Source organism: Loxodonta africana, unplaced genomic scaffold (genome assembly GCF_030014295.1).
Source record: "Loxodonta africana isolate mLoxAfr1 unplaced genomic scaffold, mLoxAfr1.hap2 scaffold_588, whole genome shotgun sequence".
In the NCBI taxonomy this organism is placed as follows: Eukaryota; Metazoa; Chordata; class Mammalia; order Proboscidea; family Elephantidae; genus Loxodonta; species Loxodonta africana.
The window spans coordinates 1-19764 of NW_026975314.1; the positions used below are offsets into that span (position 1 = coordinate 1).

General features: G+C 75.3%; 8 non-coding genes across 8 annotated transcripts; all 8 read left to right on the top strand.

The window, feature by feature from the left end:
• The first annotated feature begins 503 nt into the window (after positions 1-503).
• On the top strand, positions 504-622 carry LOC135229877 (5S ribosomal RNA). Its single transcript, XR_010320544.1, has one exon. It is a non-coding gene; the product is annotated as a 5S ribosomal RNA (ribosomal RNA).
• A 2296-nt stretch (positions 623-2918) lies between these two features.
• Positions 2919-3038, top strand: LOC135229887 (5S ribosomal RNA). Its single transcript, XR_010320554.1, has one exon. It is a non-coding gene; the product is annotated as a 5S ribosomal RNA (ribosomal RNA).
• A 2303-nt stretch (positions 3039-5341) lies between these two features.
• Positions 5342-5460, top strand: LOC135229880 (5S ribosomal RNA). The gene has a single exon (XR_010320547.1). It is a non-coding gene; the product is annotated as a 5S ribosomal RNA (ribosomal RNA).
• A 2330-nt stretch (positions 5461-7790) lies between these two features.
• On the top strand, positions 7791-7909 carry LOC135229888 (5S ribosomal RNA). The gene has a single exon (XR_010320555.1). It is a non-coding gene; the product is annotated as a 5S ribosomal RNA (ribosomal RNA).
• A 2300-nt stretch (positions 7910-10209) lies between these two features.
• Positions 10210-10328, top strand: LOC135229889 (5S ribosomal RNA). The gene has a single exon (XR_010320556.1). It is a non-coding gene; the product is annotated as a 5S ribosomal RNA (ribosomal RNA).
• Positions 10329-12628: 2300 nt separating this feature from the next.
• Positions 12629-12747, top strand: LOC135229881 (5S ribosomal RNA). Its single transcript, XR_010320548.1, has one exon. It is a non-coding gene; the product is annotated as a 5S ribosomal RNA (ribosomal RNA).
• A 2313-nt stretch (positions 12748-15060) lies between these two features.
• LOC135229882 (5S ribosomal RNA) lies at positions 15061-15179 on the top strand. The gene has a single exon (XR_010320549.1). It is a non-coding gene; the product is annotated as a 5S ribosomal RNA (ribosomal RNA).
• Positions 15180-17491: 2312 nt separating this feature from the next.
• On the top strand, positions 17492-17610 carry LOC135229883 (5S ribosomal RNA). The gene has a single exon (XR_010320550.1). It is a non-coding gene; the product is annotated as a 5S ribosomal RNA (ribosomal RNA).
• The last annotated feature ends 2154 nt before the right edge of the window (positions 17611-19764 follow it).

Consider the following 19764-nt stretch of genomic DNA (forward strand, 5'->3'; position numbering starts at 1 on the left):
CATAGAGAGATAGTATTAAAGGGAGGCCCCGCCAGGGGACGGGCCGGGGTGGGGGAGGGCGAGTGGAGCCGGGGCCACCCCACGCTGGGCAGGGGAGAGACGAGAGGCGCTCGGCCAGATGTCGGCGGAAGCAGGCGGCCCGAGTGCCTCCCGGTGCCGCCGCCGGGGGCGAGGGGCGAGCAGGCGGCAGGAGAGCCCCGGCCGGACTGAGGGGGGCCGTGGGGCTTCGCAGGAAGGGCAGGGGGCGCGACCCGGGCGGCCTTCCCGCCTGGCTGACTGCCTTCCTCCCGGTCGCCGCCACCTGCCTGCTTGGAGGCCGGACTCTTGGGCCGGCCTGGCCGGGACCCGCACCCTTGGCCAGGCGGGCGGGCCGGGGCGGGCCGGGGCGGGCCGGGGCGGGGCTGGGCGGCCAAAGCTGGAGGCTGCCGGGGCGGCCAAGGCGCGCTGCGCCGGCGGCTGGGCCGCTGAGCAGGCTCTTAGGGCGAGCGGCGGCAGGCGCTGACGTCTACGGCCATACCACCCTGAACGCGCCCGATCTCGTCTGATCTCGGAAGCTAAGCAGGGTCGGGCCTGGTTAGTACTTGGATGGGAGACCGCCTGGGAATACCGGGTGCTGTAGGCTTTTACGCCTCCTTTTCTCTTTTGCCGCCAACCCACGGGGCACAGGGACACACGGACACGGACAGGGACGCAACCAGGCCAAGAAGCCCGGCCCAGGGGCCCGGCCAGCGGCCCTCGGGCACCAGGAAAGCTTCGGGGGTGGCGGCGGCGTCGACGAGGACGACGACGGCGACGACGACGACGGCGGACGACGGCGGCCCGCACTCCAGTCCAGTCGGGCCGCAGCGCTTCCCGGCCGCCCCTACTCTCCCCCGCTCCCACCCCCCGCCCGGGCCTTCAGTTCAGGCCCTGCGGGAGCGCGCCCTGCCCTCGTGGCGGTGGGAGACGCTCCCCGTGGCGCCAGAGCCTCTCCTTGGGGCCGGAGCTCTGTCCTTGTCCAGCGGGGGCAGGCCCCTGGCTCAGAGGGCCTTCGGGAGCCACCCGGGCCGCCTCCGCCCTGCCGCCCCCCCACCCTCCACCCCGACCGGCCTCTGCCCCAACTTGGCTGCTCGGCTGCCCTCCTTCCCTCGGGCTCTGCCCACCCTTCCTGGCTCTGCAGGCCTGCCTCCTGGTGTGCCGGATGTCTGCTAGTGGATTGGGAGGAGAAGACACCCGGGGCGGGCGGGCCCCTTGCCCTCCCCGGGCAACTTGCTTCGTGTACTCTGGGGTGGGGGTGGGGCTGGGGCTGGGGCTGAGGCTGGGGCTGGGGCTGGGCCTGGGGCTGGGGGTGCGGGTGGGGACGTGAGACGGCCACAACGGTGGTGGTGGCGGTGGCCGCCGGACACTCGGCCGACTAGCCAGCCTCTCTCTCTGAGGTGTGGCGTGGGGGGGGGAGGGGGGTCGGGGAGGCGACGAGGCGGGCGTGGGGGCGGTGGTGAGGCGGCCTTGAGGTGGGGATCTCGTGCCCGGGAGGAACAGGTGCCCTCCTGCCGGTGTCCCGCGCGGGCCTAGACGTGGCCTCAAGTGGCCTGACCCCGATGAGTGAGTGAGGACGGGTCCTCCTGGCCGTCGGGCACACAGAACTAGGGGAGCCGGGGCCAGTCGAGCTGGGGGCCTCCCCGAGAGGTGCGAGACCGCAGCAGGGGCGTGCGGGGGTCCAGGCCGGGTGGGGTGGTGCGGTGTTGAGCTGGAGGCTATGCGGGGGGCGGGGCGCCGGGCGCGGGGCGGGGACGGCCACGCACGTTTCCTGCAGGGCTGTGGCTCTGGACCGCCAGGGCCAGAAGCAGCCTGCCCGCGGTCAGCGGGGGGTGAGGTGCGGATGGCGGGGGCCGCCCGCCCTCCCCGCGCCGGTCGCCCGTCCCCACCCACGCCCCCGCCGCCACCCCACCCCACCCCACAACCCGCCCTCCCTCCTCCCATCGGGGAAGCTCACCAGTGAGCTGGGCAGCTGGGCCAACGCGCCTGCCCCACCGCCTGGCCCCCCACCGACCCTCCCGTCAGGCTAAGCGCCGCCTGCCCCACCTCCAGCCCCCAGCAGGACCGGGAGCCTACGTGGGGTCCTGACTGGCCAGTGGGCAGGACGTCCCTCGTCGGTAGGCGTGTGGCTCGTGCGTGGTCTTTCGCCGCTCCCCGGTGCCCTCCCCCGCCAGCACCAGGGCTCGGGGGTCCGGTGGGAAGTACCAGAGGGCCTCCGCGGCACCTAGGAGCAGCCTGGCGCGCAAGGGTTCGCCGTGCTCCTCCGAGTCCCGCGTGGCCCTGGAGGGCCACGGCCGGCCAGGAGGGCGACGAGGGGCAAAGGCGGGAGGGACAGGTGGGCCGGGGACCGGGCCCGGGGCCGGGACTGGGGCCGAGAGCCGGGCCCGGCGAGGGCCCCTTGGAGGAAGGGGAGGCAAAGGGAGGCCCCGCCAGGGGACGGGCCGGGGTGGGGGGAGGGCGAGTGGAGGCCGGGGCCACCCCACGCTGGGCAGGGGGAGAGACGGGAGGCGCTCGGCCAGATGTCGGCGGAAGCAGGCGGCCCGAGTGCCTCCCGGTGCCGCCGCCGGGGGCGAGGGGCGAGCAGGCGGCAGGAGAGCCCCGGCCGGACTGAGGGGGGCCGTGGGGCTCGCAGGAAGGGCAGGGGGCGCGACCGGGCGGCCTTCCCGCCTGGCTGACTGCCTTCCTCCCGGTCGCCGCCACCTGCCTGCTTGGAGGCCGGACTCTTGGGCCGGCTGGCCGGGACCCGCACCCTTGGCCAGGCGGGGCGGGCCGGGGCGGGCCGGGGCGGGCCGGGGCGGGGCTGGGCGGCCAAAGCTGGAGGCTGCCGGGGCGGCCAAGGCGCGCTGCGCCGGCGGCTGGGGCCGCTGAGCAGGCTCTTAGGGCGAGCGGCGGCAGGCGCTGACGTCTACGGCCATACCACCCTGAAACGCGCCCGATCTCGTCTGATCTCGGAAGCTAAGCAGGGTCGGGCCTGGTTAGTACTTGGATGGGAGACCGCCTGGGAATACCGGGTGCTGTAGGCTTTTACGCCTCCTTTTCTCTTTGCCGCCAACCCACGGGGCACAGGGACACACGGACACGGACAGGGACGCAACCAGGCCAAGAAGCCCGGCCCAGGGGCCCGGCCAGCGGCCCTCGGGCACCAGGAAAGCTTCGGGGGTGGCGGCGGCGTCGACGAGGACGACGACGGCGACGACGACGACGGCGGACGACGGCGGCCCGGCACTCCAGTCCAGTCGGGCCGCAGCGCTTCCCGGCCGCCCCTACTCTCCCCCGCTCCCACCCCCCGCCCGGGCCTTCAGGTTCAGGCCCTGCGGGAGCGCGCCCTGCCCTCGTGGCGGTGGGAGACGCTCCCCGTGGCGCCAGAGCCTCTCCTTGGGGCCGGAGCTCTGTCCTTGTCCAGCGGGGGCAGGCCCCTGGCTCAGAGGGCCTTCGGGAGCCACCCGGGCCGCCTCCGCCCTGCCGCCCCCCCACCCTCCACCCCGACCGGCCTCTGCCCCAACTTGGCTGCTCGGCTGCCCTCCTTCCCTCGGGCTCTGCCCACCCTTCCTGGCTCTGCAGGCCTGCCTCCTGGTGTGCCGGGATGTCTGCTAGTGGATTGGGAGGAGAAGACACCCGGGGCGGGCGGGCCCCTTGCCCTCCCGGGCAACTTGCTTCGTGTACTCTGGGGGTGGGGGTGGGGCTGGGGCTGGGGCTGAGGCTGGGGCTGGGGCTGGGCCTGGGGCTGGGGGTGCGGGTGGGGACGTGAGACGGCCACAACGGTGGTGGTGGCGGTGGCCGCCGGACACTCGGCCGACTAGCCAGCCTCTCTCTCTGAGGTGTGGCGTGGGGGGGGGGAGGGGGGTCGGGGAGGCGACGAGGCGGGCGTGGGGGCGGTGGTGAGGCGGCCTTGAGGTGGGGATCTCGTGCCCGGGAGGAACAGGTGCCCTCCTGCCCGGTGTCCCGCGCGGGCCTAGACGTGGCCTCAAGTGGCCTGACCCCGATGAGTGAGTGAGGACGGGTCCTCCTGGCCGTCGGGCACACAGAACTAGGGGAGCCGGGGCCAGTCGAGCTGGGGGCCTCCCCGAGAGGTGCGAGACCGCAGCAGGGGCGTGCGGGGGGTCCAGCCGGGTGGGGTGGTGCGGTGTTGAGCTGGAGGCTATGCGGGGGGCGGGGCGCCGGGCGCGGGGCGGGGACGGCCACGCACGTTTTCCTGCAGGGCTGTGGCTCTGGACCGCCAGGGCCAGAAGCAGCCTGCCCGCGGTCAGCGGGGGGTGAGGTGCGGATGGCGGGGGCCGCCCGCCCTCCCCGCGCCGGTCGCCCGTCCCCACCCACGCCCCCGCCGCCACCCCACCCCACCCCACCCCACCCCACCCCACCCCACAACCCGCCCTCCTCCTCCCATCGGGGAAGCTCACCAGTGAGCTGGGCAGCTGGGCCAACGCGCCTGCCCACCGCCCTGGCCCCCCACCGACCCTCCCGTCAGGCTAAGCGCCGCCTGCCCCACCTCCAGCCCCCCAGCAGGACCGGGAGCCTACGTGGGGTCCTGACTGGCCAGTGGGCAGGACGTCCCTCGTCGGTAGGCGTGTGGCTCGTGCGTGGTCTTTCGCCGCTCCCCGGTGCCCTCCCCCGCCAGCACCAGGGCTCGGGGGTCCGGTGGGAAGTACCAGAGGGCCTCCGCGGCACCTAGGAGCAGCCTGGCGCGCAAGGGTTCGCCGTGCTCCTCCGAGTCCCGCGTGGCCCTGGAGGGCCACGGCCGGCCAGGAGGGCGACGAGGGGCAAAGGCGGGAGGGACAGGTGGGCCGGGGACCGGGCCCGGGGCCGGGACTGGGGCCGAGAGCCGGGCCCGGCGAGGGCCCCTTGGAGGAAGGGGAGGCAAAGGGAGGCCCCGCCAGGGGACGGGCCGGGGTGGGGGAAGGGCGAGTGGAGGCCGGGGCCACCCCACGCTGGGCAGGGGGAGAGACGAGAGGCGCTCGGCCAGATGTCGGCGGAAGCAGGCGGCCCGAGTGCCTCCCGGTGCCGCCGCCGGGGGCGAGGGGCGAGCAGGCGGCAGGAGAGCCCCGGCCGGACTGAGGGGGGCCGTGGGGCTTCGCAGGAAGGGCAGGGGGCGCGACCCGGGCGGCCTTCCCGCCTGGCTGACTGCCTTCCTCCCGGTCGCCGCCACCTGCCTGCTTGGAGGCCGGACTCTTGGGCCGGCTGGCCGGGACCCGCACCCTTGGCCAGGCGGGGCGGGCCGGGGCGGGGCTGGGCGGCCAAAGCTGGAGGCTGCCGGGGCGGCCAAGGCGCGCTGCGCCGGCGGCTGGGGCCGCTGAGCAGGCTCTTAGGGCGAGCGGCGGCAGGCGCTGACGTCTACGGCCATACCACCCTGAACGCGCCCGATCTCGTCTGATCTCGGAAGCTAAGCAGAGTCGGGCCTGGTTAGTACTTGGATGGGAGACCGCCTGGGAATACCGGGTGCTGTAGGCTTTTACGCCTCCTTTTCTCTTTTGCCGCCAACCCACGGGGCACAGGGACACACGGACACGGACAGGGACGCAACCAGGCCAGGAAGCCCGGCCCAGGGGCCCGGCCAGCGGCCCTCGGGCACCAGGAAAGCTTCGGGGGTGGCGGCGGCGTCGACGAGGAAGACGACGGCGACGACGACGACGGCGGACGACGGCGGCCCGGCACTCCAGTCCAGTCGGGCCGCAGCGCTTCCCGGCCGCCCCTACTCTCCCCCGCTCCCACCCCCCGCCCGGGCCTTCAGGTTCAGGCCCTGCGGGAGCGCGCCCTGCCCTCGTGGCGGTGGGAGACGCTCCCCGTGGCGCCAGAGCCTCTCCTTGGGGCCGGAGCTCTGTCCTTGTCCAGCGGGGGCAGGCCCCTGGCTCAGAGGGCCTTCGGGAGCCACCCGGGCCGCCTCCGCCCTGCCGCCCCCCCACCCTCCACCCCGACCGGCCTCTGCCCCAACTTGGCTGCTCGGCTGCCCTCCTTCCCTCGGGCTCTGCCCACCCTTCCTGGCTCTGCAGGCCTGCCTCCTGGTGTGCGGGATGTCTGCTAGTGGATTGGGAGGAGAAGACACCCGGGGCGGGCGGGCCCCTTGCCCTCCCCGGGGCGGGCGGGCCCTTGCCCTCCCCGGGCAACTTGCTTCGTGTACTCTGGGGGTGGGGGTGGGGCTGGGGCTGGGGCTGAGGCTGGGGCTGGGGCTGGGCCTGGGGCTGGGGGTGCGGGTGGGGACGTGAGACGGCCACAACGGTGGTGGTGGCGGTGGCCGCCGGACACTCGGCCGACTAGCCAGCCTCTCTCTCTGAGGTGTGGCGTGGGGGGGGGGGGAGGGGGGTCGGGGAGGCGACGAGGCGGGCGTGGGGGCGGTGGTGAGGCGGCCTTGAGGTGGGGATCTCGTGCCCGGGAGGAACAGGTGCCCTCCTGCCCGGTGTCCCGCGCGGGCCTAGACGTGGCCTCAAGTGGCCTGACCCCGATGAGTGAGTGAGGACGGGTCCTCCTGGCCGTCGGGCACACAGAACTAGGGGAGCCGGGGCCAGTCGAGCTGGGGGCCTCCCCGAGAGGTGCGAGACCGCAGCAGGGGCGTGCGGGGGTCCAGGCCGGGTGGGGTGGTGCGGTGTTGAGCTGGAGGCTATGCGGGGGGTGGGGCGCCGGGCGCGGGGCGGGGACGGCCACGCACGTTTCCTGCAGGGCTGTGGCTCTGGACCGCCAGGGCCAGAAGCAGCCTGCCCGCGGTCAGCGGGGGGTGAGGTGCGGATGGCGGGGGCCGCCCGCCCTCCCCGCGCCGGTCGCCCGTCCCCACCCACGCCCCCGCCGCCACCCCACCCCACCCCACAACCCGCCCTCCCTCCTCCCATCGGGGAAGCTCACCAGTGAGCTGGGCAGCTGGGCCAACGCGCCTGCCCCACCGCCCTGGCCCCCCACCGACCCTCCCGTCAGGCTAAGCGCCGCCTGCCCACCTCCAGCCCCCAGCAGGACCGGGAGCCTACGTGGGGTCCTGACTGGCCAGTGGGCAGGACGTCCCTCGTCGGTAGGCGTGTGGCTCGTGCGTGGTCTTTCGCCGCTCCCCGGTGCCCTCCCCCGCCAGCACCAGGGCTCGGGGGTCCGGTGGGAAGTACCAGAGGGCCTCCGCGGCACCTAGGAGCAGCCTGGCGCGCAAGGGTTCGCCGTGCTCCTCCGAGTCCCGCGTGGCCCTGGAGGGCCACGGCCGGCCAGGAGGGCGACGAGGGGCAAAGGCGGGAGGGACAGGTGGGCCGGGGACCGGGCCCGGGGCCGGGACTGGGGCCGAGAGCCGGGCCCGGCGAGGGCCCCTTGGAGGAAGGGGAGGCAAAGGGAGGCCCCGCCAGGGACGGGCCGGGGTGGGGGGAGGGCGAGTGGAGGCCGGGGCCACCCCACGCTGGGCAGGGGGAGAGACGAGAGGCGCTCGGCCAGATGTCGGCGGAAGCAGGCGGCCCGAGTGCCTCCCGGTGCCGCCGCCGGGGGCGAGGGGCGAGCAGGCGGCAGGAGAGCCCCGGCCGGACTGAGGGGGGCCGTGGGGCTTCGCAGGAAGGGCAGGGGGCGCGACCCGGGCGGCCTTCCCGCCTGGCTGACTGCCTTCCTCCCGGTCGCCGCCACCTGCCTGCTTGGAGGCCGGACTCTTGGGCCGGCTGGCCGGGACCCGCACCCTTGGCCAGGCGGGGCGGGCCGGGGCGGGCCGGGGCGGGCCGGGGCGGGGCTGGGCGGCCAAAGCTGGAGGCTGCCGGGGCGGCCAAGGCGCGCTGCGCCGGCGGCTGGGGCCGCTGAGCAGGCTCTTAGGGCGAGCGGCGGCAGGCGCTGACGTCTACGGCCATACCACCCTGAACGCGCCCGATCTCGTCTGATCTCGGAAGCTAAGCAGGGTCGGGCCTGGTTAGTACTTGGATGGGAGACCGCCTGGGAATACCGGGTGCTGTAGGCTTTTACGCCTCCTTTTCTCTTTTGCCGCCAACCCACGGGGCACAGGGACACACGGACACGGACAGGGACGCAACCAGGCCAAGAAGCCCGGCCCAGGGGCCCGGCCAGCGGCCCTCGGGCACCAGGAAAGCTTCGGGGGTGGCGGCGGCGTCGACGAGGACGACGACGGCGACGACGACGACGGCGGACGACGGCGCCCGGCACTCCAGTCCAGTCGGGCCGCAGCGCTTCCCGGCCGCCCCTACTCTCCCCCGCTCCCACCCCCCGCCCGGGCCTTCAGGTTCAGGCCCTGCGGGAGCGCGCCCTGCCCTCGTGGCGGTGGGAGACGCTCCCCGTGGCGCCAGAGCCTCTCCTTGGGGCCGGAGCTCTGTCCTTGTCCAGCGGGGGCAGGCCCCTGGCTCAGAGGGCCTTCGGGAGCCACCCGGGCCGCCTCCGCCCTGCCGCCCCCCCACCCTCCACCCCGACCGGCCTCTGCCCCAACTTGGCTGCTCGGCTGCCCTCCTTCCCTCGGGCTCTGCCCACCCTTCCTGGCTCTGCAGGCCTGCCTCCTGGTGTGCCGGGATGTCTGCTAGTGGATTGGAGGAGAAGACACCCGGGGCGGGCGGGCCCCTTGCCCTCCCCGGGCAACTTGCTTCGTGTACTCTGGGGGTGGGGGTGGGGCTGGGGCTGGGGCTGAGGCTGGGGCTGGGGCTGGGCCTGGGGCTGGGGGTGCGGGTGGGGACGTGAGACGGCCACAACGGTGGTGGTGGCGGTGGCCGCCGGACACTCGCCGACTAGCCAGCCTCTCTCTCTGAGGTGTGGCGTGGGGGGGGGGAGGGGGGTCGGGGAGGCGACGAGGCGGGCGTGGGGGCGGTGGTGAGGCGGCCTTGAGGTGGGGATCTCGTGCCCGGGAGGAACAGGTGCCCTCCTGCCCGTGTCCCGCGCGGGCCTAGACGTGGCCTCAAGTGGCCTGACCCCGATGAGTGAGTGAGGACGGGTCCTCCTGGCCGTCGGGCACACAGAACTAGGGGAGCCGGGGCCAGTCGAGCTGGGGGCCTCCCCGAGAGGTGCGAGACCGCAGCAGGGGCGTGCGGGGGTCCAGGCCGGGTGGGGTGGTGCGGTGTTGAGCTGGAGGCTATGCGGGGGGCGGGGCGCCGGGCGCGGGGCGGGGACGGCCACGCACGTTTCCTGCAGGGCTGTGGCTCTGGACCGCCAGGGCCAGAAGCAGCCTGCCCGCGGTCAGCGGGGGGTGAGGTGCGGATGGCGGGGGCCGCCCGCCCTCCCCGCGCCGGTCGCCCGTCCCCACCCACGCCCCCGCCGCCACCCCACCCCACCCCACAACCCGCCCTCCCTCCTCCCATCGGGGAAGCTCACCAGTGAGCTGGGCAGCTGGGCCAACGCGCCTGCCCCACCGCCCTGGCCCCCCACCGACCCTCCCGTCAGGCTAAGCGCCGCCTGCCCCACCTCCAGCCCCCCAGCAGGACCGGGAGCCTACGTGGGGTCCTGACTGGCCAGTGGGCAGGACGTCCCTCGTCGGTAGGCGTGTGGCTCGTGCGTGGTCTTTCGCCGCTCCCCGGTGCCCTCCCCCGCCAGCACCAGGGCTCGGGGTCCGGTGGGAAGTACCAGAGGGCCTCCGCGGCACCTAGGAGCAGCCTGGCGCGCAAGGGTTCGCCGTGCTCCTCCGAGTCCCGCGTGGCCCTGGAGGGCCACGGCCGGCCAGGAGGGCGACGAGGGGCAAAGGCGGGAGGGACAGGTGGGCCGGGGACCGGGCCCGGGGCCGGGACTGGGGCCGAGAGCCGGGCCCGGCGAGGGCCCCTTGGAGGAAGGGGAGGCAAAGGGAGGCCCCGCCAGGGACGGGCCGGGGTGGGGGGAGGGCGAGTGGAGGCCGGGGCCACCCCACGCTGGGCAGGGGGAGAGACGAGAGGCGCTCGGCCAGATGTCGGCGGAAGCAGGCGGCCCGAGTGCCTCCCGGTGCCGCCGCCGGGGGCGAGGGGCGAGCAGGCGGCAGGAGAGCCCCGGCCGGACTGAGGGGGGCCGTGGGGCTTCGCAGGAAGGGCAGGGGGCGCGACCCGGGCGGCCTTCCCGCCTGGCTGACTGCCTTCCTCCCGGTCGCCGCCACCTGCCTGCTTGGAGGCCGGACTCTTGGGCCGGCTGGCCAGGACCCGCACCCTTGGCCAGGCGGGGCGGGCCGGGGCGGGCCGGGGCGGGCCGGGGCGGGGCTGGGCGGCCAAAGCTGGAGGCTGCCGGGGCGGCCAAGGCGCGCTGCGCCGGCGGCTGGGGCCGCTGAGCAGGCTCTTAGGGCGAGCGGCGGCAGGCGCTGACGTCTACGGCCATACCACCCTGAACGCGCCCGATCTCGTCTGATCTCGGAAGCTAAGCAGGGTCGGGCCTGGTTAGTACTTGGATGGGAGACCGCCTGGGAATACCGGGTGCTGTAGGCTTTTACGCCTCCTTTTCTCTTTTGCCGCCAACCCACGGGGCACAGGGACACACGGACACGGACAGGGACGCAACCAGGCCAAGAAGCCCGGCCCAGGGGCCCGGCCAGCGGCCCTCGGGCACCAGGAAAGCTTCGGGGGTGGCGGCGGCGTCGACGAGGACGACGACGGCGACGACGACGACGGCGGACGACGGCGGCCCGGCACTCCAGTCCAGTCGGGCCGCAGCGCTTCCCGGCCGCCCCTACTCTCCCCCGCTCCCACCCCCCGCCCGGGCCTTCAGGTTCAGGCCCTGCGGGAGCGCGCCCTGCCCTCGTGGCGGTGGGAGACGCTCCCCGTGGCGCCAGAGCCTCTCCTTGGGGCCCGGAGCTCTGTCCTTGTCCAGCGGGGGCAGGCCCCTGGCTCAGAGGGCCTTCGGGAGCCACCCGGGCCGCCTCCGCCCTGCCGCCCCCCCACCCTCCACCCCGACCGGCCTCTGCCCCAACTTGGCTGCTCGGCTGCCCTCCTTCCTCGGGCTCTGCCCACCCTTCCTGCTCTGCAGGCCTGCCTCCTGGTGTGCCGGGATGTCTGCTAGTGGATTGGGAGGAGAAGACACCCGGGGCGGGCGGGCCCCTTGCCCTCCCCGGGCAACTTGCTTCGTGTACTCTGGGGTGGGGGTGGGGCTGGGGCTGGGGCTGAGGCTGGGGCTGGGGCTGGGCCTGGGCTGGGGGTGCGGGTGGGGACGTGAGACGGCCACAACGGTGGTGGTGGCGGTGGCCGCCGGACACTCGGCCGACTAGCCAGCCTCTCTCTCTGAGGTGTGGCGTGGGGGGGGGAGGGGGTCGGGGAGGCGACGAGGCGGGCGTGGGGGCGGTGGTGAGGCGGCCTTGAGGTGGGGATCTCGTGCCCGGGAGGAACAGGTGCCCTCCTGCCCGGTGTCCCGCGCGGGCCTAGACGTGGCCTCAAGTGGCCTGACCCCGATGAGTGAGTGAGGACGGGTCCTCCTGGCCGTCGGGCACACAGAACTAGGGGAGCCGGGGCCAGTCGAGCTGGGGGCCTCCCCGAGAGGTGCGAGACCGCAGCAGGGGCGTGCGGGGGTCCAGGCCGGGTGGGGTGGTGCGGTGTTGAGCTGGAGGCTATGCGGGGGGCGGGGCGCCGGGCGCGGGGCGGGGACGGCCACGCACGTTTCCTGCAGGGCTGTGGCTCTGGACCGCCAGGGCCAGAAGCAGCCTGCCCGCGGTCAGCGGGGGGTGAGGTGCGGATGGCGGGGGCCGCCCGCCCTCCCCGCGCCGGTCGCCCGTCCCCACCCACGCCCCCGCCGCCACCCCACCCCACCCCACCCCACCCCACCCCACCCCACAACCCGCCCTCCCTCCTCCCATCGGGGAAGCTCACCAGTGAGCTGGGCAGCTGGGCCAACGCGCCTGCCCCACCGCCCTGGCCCCCCACCGACCCTCCCGTCAGGCTAAGCGCCGCCTGCCCCACCTCCAGCCCCCCAGCAGGACCGGGAGCCTACGTGGGGTCCTGACTGGCCAGTGGGCAGGACGTCCCTCGTCGGTAGGCGTGTGGCTCGTGCGTGGTCTTTCGCCGCTCCCCGGTGCCCTCCCCCGCCAGCACCAGGGCTCGGGGGTCCGGTGGGAAGTACCAGAGGGCCTCCGCGGCACCTAGGAGCAGCCTGGCGCGCAAGGGTTCGCCGTGCTCCTCCGAGTCCCGCGTGGCCCTGGAGGGCCACGGCCGGCCAGGAGGGCGACGAGGGGCAAAGGCGGGAGGGACAGGTGGGCCGGGGACCGGGCCCGGGGCCGGGACTGGGGCCGAGAGCCGGGCCCGGCGAGGGCCCCTTGGAGGAAGGGGAGGCAAAGGGAGGCCCCGCCAGGGGACGGGCCGGGGTGGGGAAGGGCGAGTGGAGGCCGGGGCCACCCCACGCTGGGCAGGGGGAGAGACGAGAGGCGCTCGGCCAGATGTCGGCGGAAGCAGGCGGCCCGAGTGCCTCCCGGTGCCGCCGCCGGGGGCGAGGGGCGAGCAGGCGGCAGGAGAGCCCCGGCCGGACTGAGGGGGGCCGTGGGGCTTCGCAGGAAGGGCAGGGGGCGCGACCCGGGCGGCCTTCCCGCCTGGCTGACTGCCTTCCTCCCGGTCGCCGCCACCTGCCTGCTTGGAGGCCGGACTCTTGGGCCGGCTGGCCGGGACCCGCACCCTTGGCCAGGCGGGGCGGGCCGGGGCGGGGCTGGGCGGCCAAAGCTGGAGGCTGCCGGGGCGGCCAAGGCGCGCTGCGCCGGCGGCTGGGGCCGCTGAGCAGGCTCTTAGGGCGAGCGGCGGCAGGCGCTGACGTCTACGGCCATACCACCCTGAACGCGCCCGATCTCGTCTGATCTCGGAAGCTAAGCAGAGTCGGGCCTGGTTAGTACTTGGATGGGAGACCGCCTGGGAATACCGGGTGCTGTAGGCTTTTACGCCTCCTTTTCTCTTTTGCCGCCAACCCACGGGGCACAGGGACACACGGACACGGACAGGGACGCAACCAGGCCAGGAAGCCCGGCCCAGGGGCCCGGCCAGCGGCCCTCGGGCACCAGGAAAGCTTCGGGGGTGGCGGCGGCGTCGACGAGGAAGACGACGGCGACGACGACGACGGCGGACGACGGCGGCCCGGCACTCCAGTCCAGTCGGGCCGCAGCGCTTCCCGGCCGCCCCTACTCTCCCCCGCTCCCACCCCCCGCCCGGGCCTTCAGGTTCAGGCCCTGCGGGAGCGCGCCCTGCCCTCGTGGCGGTGGGAGACGCTCCCCGTGGCGCCAGAGCCTCTCCTTGGGGCCGGAGCTCTGTCCTTGTCCAGCGGGGGCAGGCCCCTGGCTCAGAGGGCCTTCGGGAGCCACCCGGGCCGCCTCCGCCCTGCCGCCCCCCCACCCTCCACCCCGACCGGCCTCTGCCCCAACTTGGCTGCTCGGCTGCCCTCCTTCCCTCGGGCTCTGCCCACCCTTCCTGGCTCTGCAGGCCTGCCTCCTGGTGTGCCGGGATGTCTGCTAGTGGATTGGGAGGAGAAGACACCCGGGGCGGGCGGGCCCCTTGCCCTCCCCGGGGCGGGCGGGCCCCTTGCCCTCCCCGGGCAACTTGCTTCGTGTACTCTGGGGGTGGGGGTGGGGCTGGGGCTGGGGCTGAGGCTGGGGCTGGGGCTGGGCCTGGGGCTGGGGGTGCGGGTGGGGACGTGAGACGGCCACAACGGTGGTGGTGGCGGTGGCCGCCGGACACTCGGCCGACTAGCCAGCCTCTCTCTCTGAGGTGTGGCGTGGGGGGGGGGAGGGGGGTCGGGGAGGCGACGAGGCGGGCGTGGGGGCGGTGGTGAGGCGGCCTTGAGGTGGGGATCTCGTGCCCGGGAGGAACAGGTGCCCTCCTGCCCGGTGTCCCGCGCGGGCCTAGACGTGGCCTCAAGTGGCCTGACCCCGATGAGTGAGTGAGGACGGGTCCTCCTGGCCGTCGGGCACACAGAACTAGGGGAGCCGGGGCCAGTCGAGCTGGGGGCCTCCCCGAGAGGTGCGAGACCGCAGCAGGGGCGTGCGGGGGTCCAGGCCGGGTGGGGTGGTGCGGTGTTGAGCTGGAGGCTATGCGGGGGGCGGGGCGCCGGGCGCGGGGCGGGGACGGCCACGCACGTTTCCTGCAGGGCTGTGGCTCTGGACCGCCAGGGCCAGAAGCAGCCTGCCCGCGGTCAGCGGGGGGTGAGGTGCGGATGGCGGGGGCCGCCCGCCCTCCCCGCGCCGGTCGCCCGTCCCCACCCACGCCCCCGCCGCCACCCCACCCCACCCCACAACCCGCCCTCCCTCCTCCCATCGGGGAAGCTCACCAGTGAGCTGGGCAGCTGGGCCAACGCGCCTGCCCCACCGCCCTGGCCCCCCACCGACCCTCCCGTCAGGCTAAGCGCCGCCTGCCCCACCTCCAGCCCCCCAGCAGGACCGGGAGCCTACGTGGGGTCCTGACTGGCCAGTGGGCAGGACGTCCCTCGTCGGTAGGCGTGTGGCTCGTGCGTGGTCTTTCGCCGCTCCCCGGTGCCCTCCCCCGCCAGCACCAGGGCTCGGGGGTCCGGTGGGAAGTACCAGAGGGCCTCCGCGGCACCTAGGAGCAGCCTGGCGCGCAAGGGTTCGCCGTGCTCCTCCGAGTCCCGCGTGGCCCTGGAGGGCCACGGCCGGCCAGGAGGGCGACGAGGGGCAAAGGCGGGAGGGACAGGTGGGCCGGGGACCGGGCCCGGGGCCGGGACTGGGGCCGAGAGCCGGGCCCGGCGAGGGCCCCTTGGAGGAAGGGGAGGCAAAGGGAGGCCCCGCCAGGGGACGGGCCGGGGTGGGGGGAGGGCGAGTGGAGGCCGGGGCCACCCCACGCTGGGCAGGGGGAGAGACGAGAGGCGCTCGGCCAGATGTCGGCGGAAGCAGGCGGCCCGAGTGCCTCCCGGTGCCGCCGCCGGGGGCGAGGGGCGAGCAGGCGGCAGGAGAGCCCCGGCCGGACTGAGGGGGGCCGTGGGGCTTCGCAGGAAGGGCAGGGGGCGCGACCCGGGCGGCCTTCCCGCCTGGCTGACTGCCTTCCTCCCGGTCGCCGCCACCTGCCTGCTTGGAGGCCGGACTCTTGGGCCGGCTGGCCGGGACCCGCACCCTTGGCCAGGCGGGGCGGGCCGGGGCGGGGCTGGGCGGCCAAAGCTGGAGGCTGCCGGGGCGGCCAAGGCGCGCTGCGCCGGCGGCTGGGGCCGCTGAGCAGGCTCTTAGGGCGAGCGGCGGCAGGCGCTGACGTCTACGGCCATACCACCCTGAACGCGCCCGATCTCGTCTGATCTCGGAAGCTAAGCAGAGTCGGGCCTGGTTAGTACTTGGATGGGAGACCGCCTGGGAATACCGGGTGCTGTAGGCTTTTACGCCTCCTTTTCTCTTTTGCCGCCAACCCACGGGGCACAGGGACACACGGACACGGACAGGGACGCAACCAGGCCAGGAAGCCCGGCCCAGGGGCCCGGCCAGCGGCCCTCGGGCACCAGGAAAGCTTCGGGGGTGGCGGCGGCGTCGACGAGGAAGACGACGGCGACGACGACGACGGCGGACGACGGCGGCCCGGCACTCCAGTCCAGTCGGGCCGCAGCGCTTCCCGGCCGCCCCTACTCTCCCCCGCTCCCACCCCCCGCCCGGGCCTTCAGGTTCAGGCCCTGCGGGAGCGCGCCCTGCCCTCGTGGCGGTGGGAGACGCTCCCCGTGGCGCCAGAGCCTCTCCTTGGGGCCGGAGCTCTGTCCTTGTCCAGCGGGGGCAGGCCCCTGGCTCAGAGGGCCTTCGGGAGCCACCCGGGCCGCCTCCGCCCTGCCGCCCCCCCACCCTCCACCCCGACCGGCCTCTGCCCCAACTTGGCTGCTCGGCTGCCCTCCTTCCCTCGGGCTCTGCCCACCCTTCCTGGCTCTGCAGGCCTGCCTCCTGGTGTGCCGGGATGTCTGCTAGTGGATTGGGAGGAGAAGACACCCGGGGCGGGCGGGCCCCTTGCCCTCCCCGGGGCGGGCGGGCCCCTTGCCCTCCCCGGGCAACTTGCTTCGTGTACTCTGGGGGTGGGGGTGGGGCTGGGGCTGGGGCTGAGGCTGGGGCTGGGGCTGGGCCTGGGGCTGGGGGTGCGGGTGGGGACGTGAGACGGCCACAACGGTGGTGGTGGCGGTGGCCGCCGGACACTCGGCCGACTAGCCAGCCTCTCTCTCTGAGGTGTGGCGTGGGGGGGGGAGGGGGGTCGGGGAGGCGACGAGGCGGGCGTGGGGGCGGTGGTGAGGCGGCCTTGAGGTGGGGATCTCGTGCCCGGGAGGAACAGGTGCCCTCCTGCCCGGTGTCCCGCGCGGGCCTAGACGTGGCCTCAAGTGGCCTGACCCCGATGAGTGAGTGAGGACGGGTCCTCCTGGCCGTCGGGCACACAGAACTAGGGGAGCCGGGGCCAGTCGAGCTGGGGGCCTCCCCGAGAGGTGCGAGACCGCAGCAGGGGCGTGCGGGGGTCCAGGCCGGGTGGGGTGGTGCGGTGTTGAGCTGGAGGCTATGCGGGGGGCGGGGCGCCGGGCGCGGGGCGGGGACGGCCACGCACGTTTCCTGCAGGGCTGTGGCTCTGGACCGCCAGGGCCAGAAGCAGCCTGCCCGCGGTCAGCGGGGGGTGAGGTGCGGATGGCGGGGGCCGCCCGCCCTCCCCGCGCCGGTCGCCCGTCCCCACCCACGCCCCCGCCGCCACCCCACCCCACCCCACAACCCGCCCTCCCTCCTCCCATCGGGGAAGCTCACCAGTGAGCTGGGCAGCTGGGCCAACGCGCCTGCCCCACCGCCCTGGCCCCCCACCGACCCTCCCGTCAGGCTAAGCGCCGCCTGCCCCACCTCCAGCCCCCCAGCAGGACCGGGAGCCTACGTGGGGTCCTGACTGGCCAGTGGGCAGGACGTCCCTCGTCGGTAGGCGTGTGGCTCGTGCGTGGTCTTTCGCCGCTCCCCGGTGCCCTCCCCCGCCAGCACCAGGGCTCGGGGGTCCGGTGGGAAGTACCAGAGGGCCTCCGCGGCACCTAGGAGCAGCCTGGCGCGCAAGGGTTCGCCGTGCTCCTCCGAGTCCCGCGTGGCCCTGGAGGGCCACGGCCGGCCAGGAGGGCGACGAGGGGCAAAGGCGGGAGGGACAGGTGGGCCGGGGACCGGGCCCGGGGCCGGGACTGGGGCCGAGAGCCGGGCCCGGCGAGGGCCCCTTGGAGGAAGGGGAGGCAAAGGGAGGCCCCGCCAGGGGACGGGCCGGGGTGGGGGAAGGGCGAGTGGAGGCCGGGGCCACCCCACGCTGGGCAGGGGGAGAGACGAGAGGCGCTCGGCCAGATGTCGGCGGAAGCAGGCGGCCCGAGTGCCTCCCGGTGCCGCCGCCGGGGGCGAGGGGCGAGCAGGCGGCAGGAGAGCCCCGGCCGGACTGAGGGGGGCCGTGGGGCTTCGCAGGAAGGGCAGGGGGCGCGACCCGGGCGGCCTTCCCGCCTGGCTGACTGCCTTCCTCCCGGTCGCCGCCACCTGCCTGCTTGGAGGCCGGACTCTTGGGCCGGCTGGCCGGGACCCGCACCCTTGGCCAGGCGGGGCGGGCCGGGGCGGGGCTGGGCGGCCAAAGCTGGAGGCTGCCGGGGCGGCCAAGGCGCGCTGCGCCGGCGGCTGGGGCCGCTGAGCAGGCTCTTAGGGCGAGCGGCGGCAGGCGCTGACGTCTACGGCCATACCACCCTGAACGCGCCCGATCTCGTCTGATCTCGGAAGCTAAGCAGAGTCGGGCCTGGTTAGTACTTGGATGGGAGACCGCCTGGGAATACCGGGTGCTGTAGGCTTTTACGCCTCCTTTTCTCTTTTGCCGCCAACCCACGGGGCACAGGGACACACGGACACGGACAGGGACGCAACCAGGCCAGGAAGCCCGGCCCAGGGGCCCGGCCAGCGGCCCTCGGGCACCAGGAAAGCTTCGGGGGTGGCGGCGGCGTCGACGAGGAAGACGACGGCGACGACGACGACGGCGGACGACGGCGGCCCGGCACTCCAGTCCAGTCGGGCCGCAGCGCTTCCCGGCCGCCCCTACTCTCCCCCGCTCCCACCCCCCGCCCGGGCCTTCAGGTTCAGGCCCTGCGGGAGCGCGCCCTGCCCTCGTGGCGGTGGGAGACGCTCCCCGTGGCGCCAGAGCCTCTCCTTGGGGCCGGAGCTCTGTCCTTGTCCAGCGGGGGCAGGCCCCTGGCTCAGAGGGCCTTCGGGAGCCACCCGGGCCGCCTCCGCCCTGCCGCCCCCCCACCCTCCACCCCGACCGGCCTCTGCCCCAACTTGGCTGCTCGGCTGCCCTCCTTCCCTCGGGCTCTGCCCACCCTTCCTGGCTCTGCAGGCCTGCCTCCTGGTGTGCCGGGATGTCTGCTAGTGGATTGGGAGGAGAAGACACCCGGGGCGGGCGGGCCCCTTGCCCTCCCCGGGGCGGGCGGGCCCCTTGCCCTCCCCGGGCAACTTGCTTCGTGTACTCTGGGGGTGGGGGTGGGGCTGGGGCTGGGGCTGAGGCTGGGGCTGGGGCTGGGCCTGGGGCTGGGGGTGCGGGTGGGGACGTGAGACGGCCACAACGGTGGTGGTGGCGGTGGCCGCCGGACACTCGGCCGACTAGCCAGCCTCTCTCTCTGAGGTGTGGCGTGGGGGGGGGAGGGGGGTCGGGGAGGCGACGAGGCGGGCGTGGGGGCGGTGGTGAGGCGGCCTTGAGGTGGGGATCTCGTGCCCGGGAGGAACAGGTGCCCTCCTGCCCGGTGTCCCGCGCGGGCCTAGACGTGGCCTCAAGTGGCCTGACCCCGATGAGTGAGTGAGGACGGGTCCTCCTGGCCGTCGGGCACACAGAACTAGGGGAGCCGGGGCCAGTCGAGCTGGGGGCCTCCCCGAGAGGTGCGAGACCGCAGCAGGGGCGTGCGGGGGTCCAGGCCGGGTGGGGTGGTGCGGTGTTGAGCTGGAGGCTATGCGGGGGGCGGGGCGCCGGGCGCGGGGCGGGGACGGCCACGCACGTTTCCTGCAGGGCTGTGGCTCTGGACCGCCAGGGCCAGAAGCAGCCTGCCCGCGGTCAGCGGGGGGTGAGGTGCGGATGGCGGGGGCCGCCCGCCCTCCCCGCGCCGGTCGCCCGTCCCCACCCACGCCCCCGCCGCCACCCCACCCCACCCCACAACCCGCCCTCCCTCCTCCCATCGGGGAAGCTCACCAGTGAGCTGGGCAGCTGGGCCAACGCGCCTGCCCCACCGCCCTGGCCCCCCACCGACCCTCCCGTCAGGCTAAGCGCCGCCTGCCCCACCTCCAGCCCCCCAGCAGGACCGGGAGCCTACGTGGGGTCCTGACTGGCCAGTGGGCAGGACGTCCCTCGTCGGTAGGCGTGTGGCTCGTGCGTGGTCTTTCGCCGCTCCCCGGTGCCCTCCCCCGCCAGCACCAGGGCTCGGGGGTCCGGTGGGAAGTACCAGAGGGCCTCCGCGGCACCTAGGAGCAGCCTGGCGCGCAAGGGTTCGCCGTGCTCCTCCGAGTCCCGCGTGGCCCTGGAGGGCCACGGCCGGCCAGGAGGGCGACGAGGGGCAAAGGCGGGAGGGACAGGTGGGCCGGGGACCGGGCCCGGGGCCGGGACTGGGGCCGAGAGCCGGGCCCGGCGAGGGCCCCTTGGAGGAAGGGGAGGCAAAGGGAGGCCCCGCCAGGGGACGGGCCGGGGTGGGGGGAGGGCGAGTGGAGGCCGGGGCCACCCCACGCTGGGCAGGGGGAGAGACGAGAGGCGCTCGGCCAGATGTCGGCGGAAGCAGGCGGCCCGAGTGCCTCCCGGTGCCGCCGCCGGGGGCGAGGGGCGAGCAGGCGGCAGGAGAGCCCCGGCCGGACTGAGGGGGGCCGTGGGGCTTCGCAGGAAGGGCAGGGGGCGCGACCCGGGCGGCCTTCCCGCCTGGCTGACTGCCTTCCTCCCGGTCGCCGCCACCTGCCTGCTTGGAGGCCGGACTCTT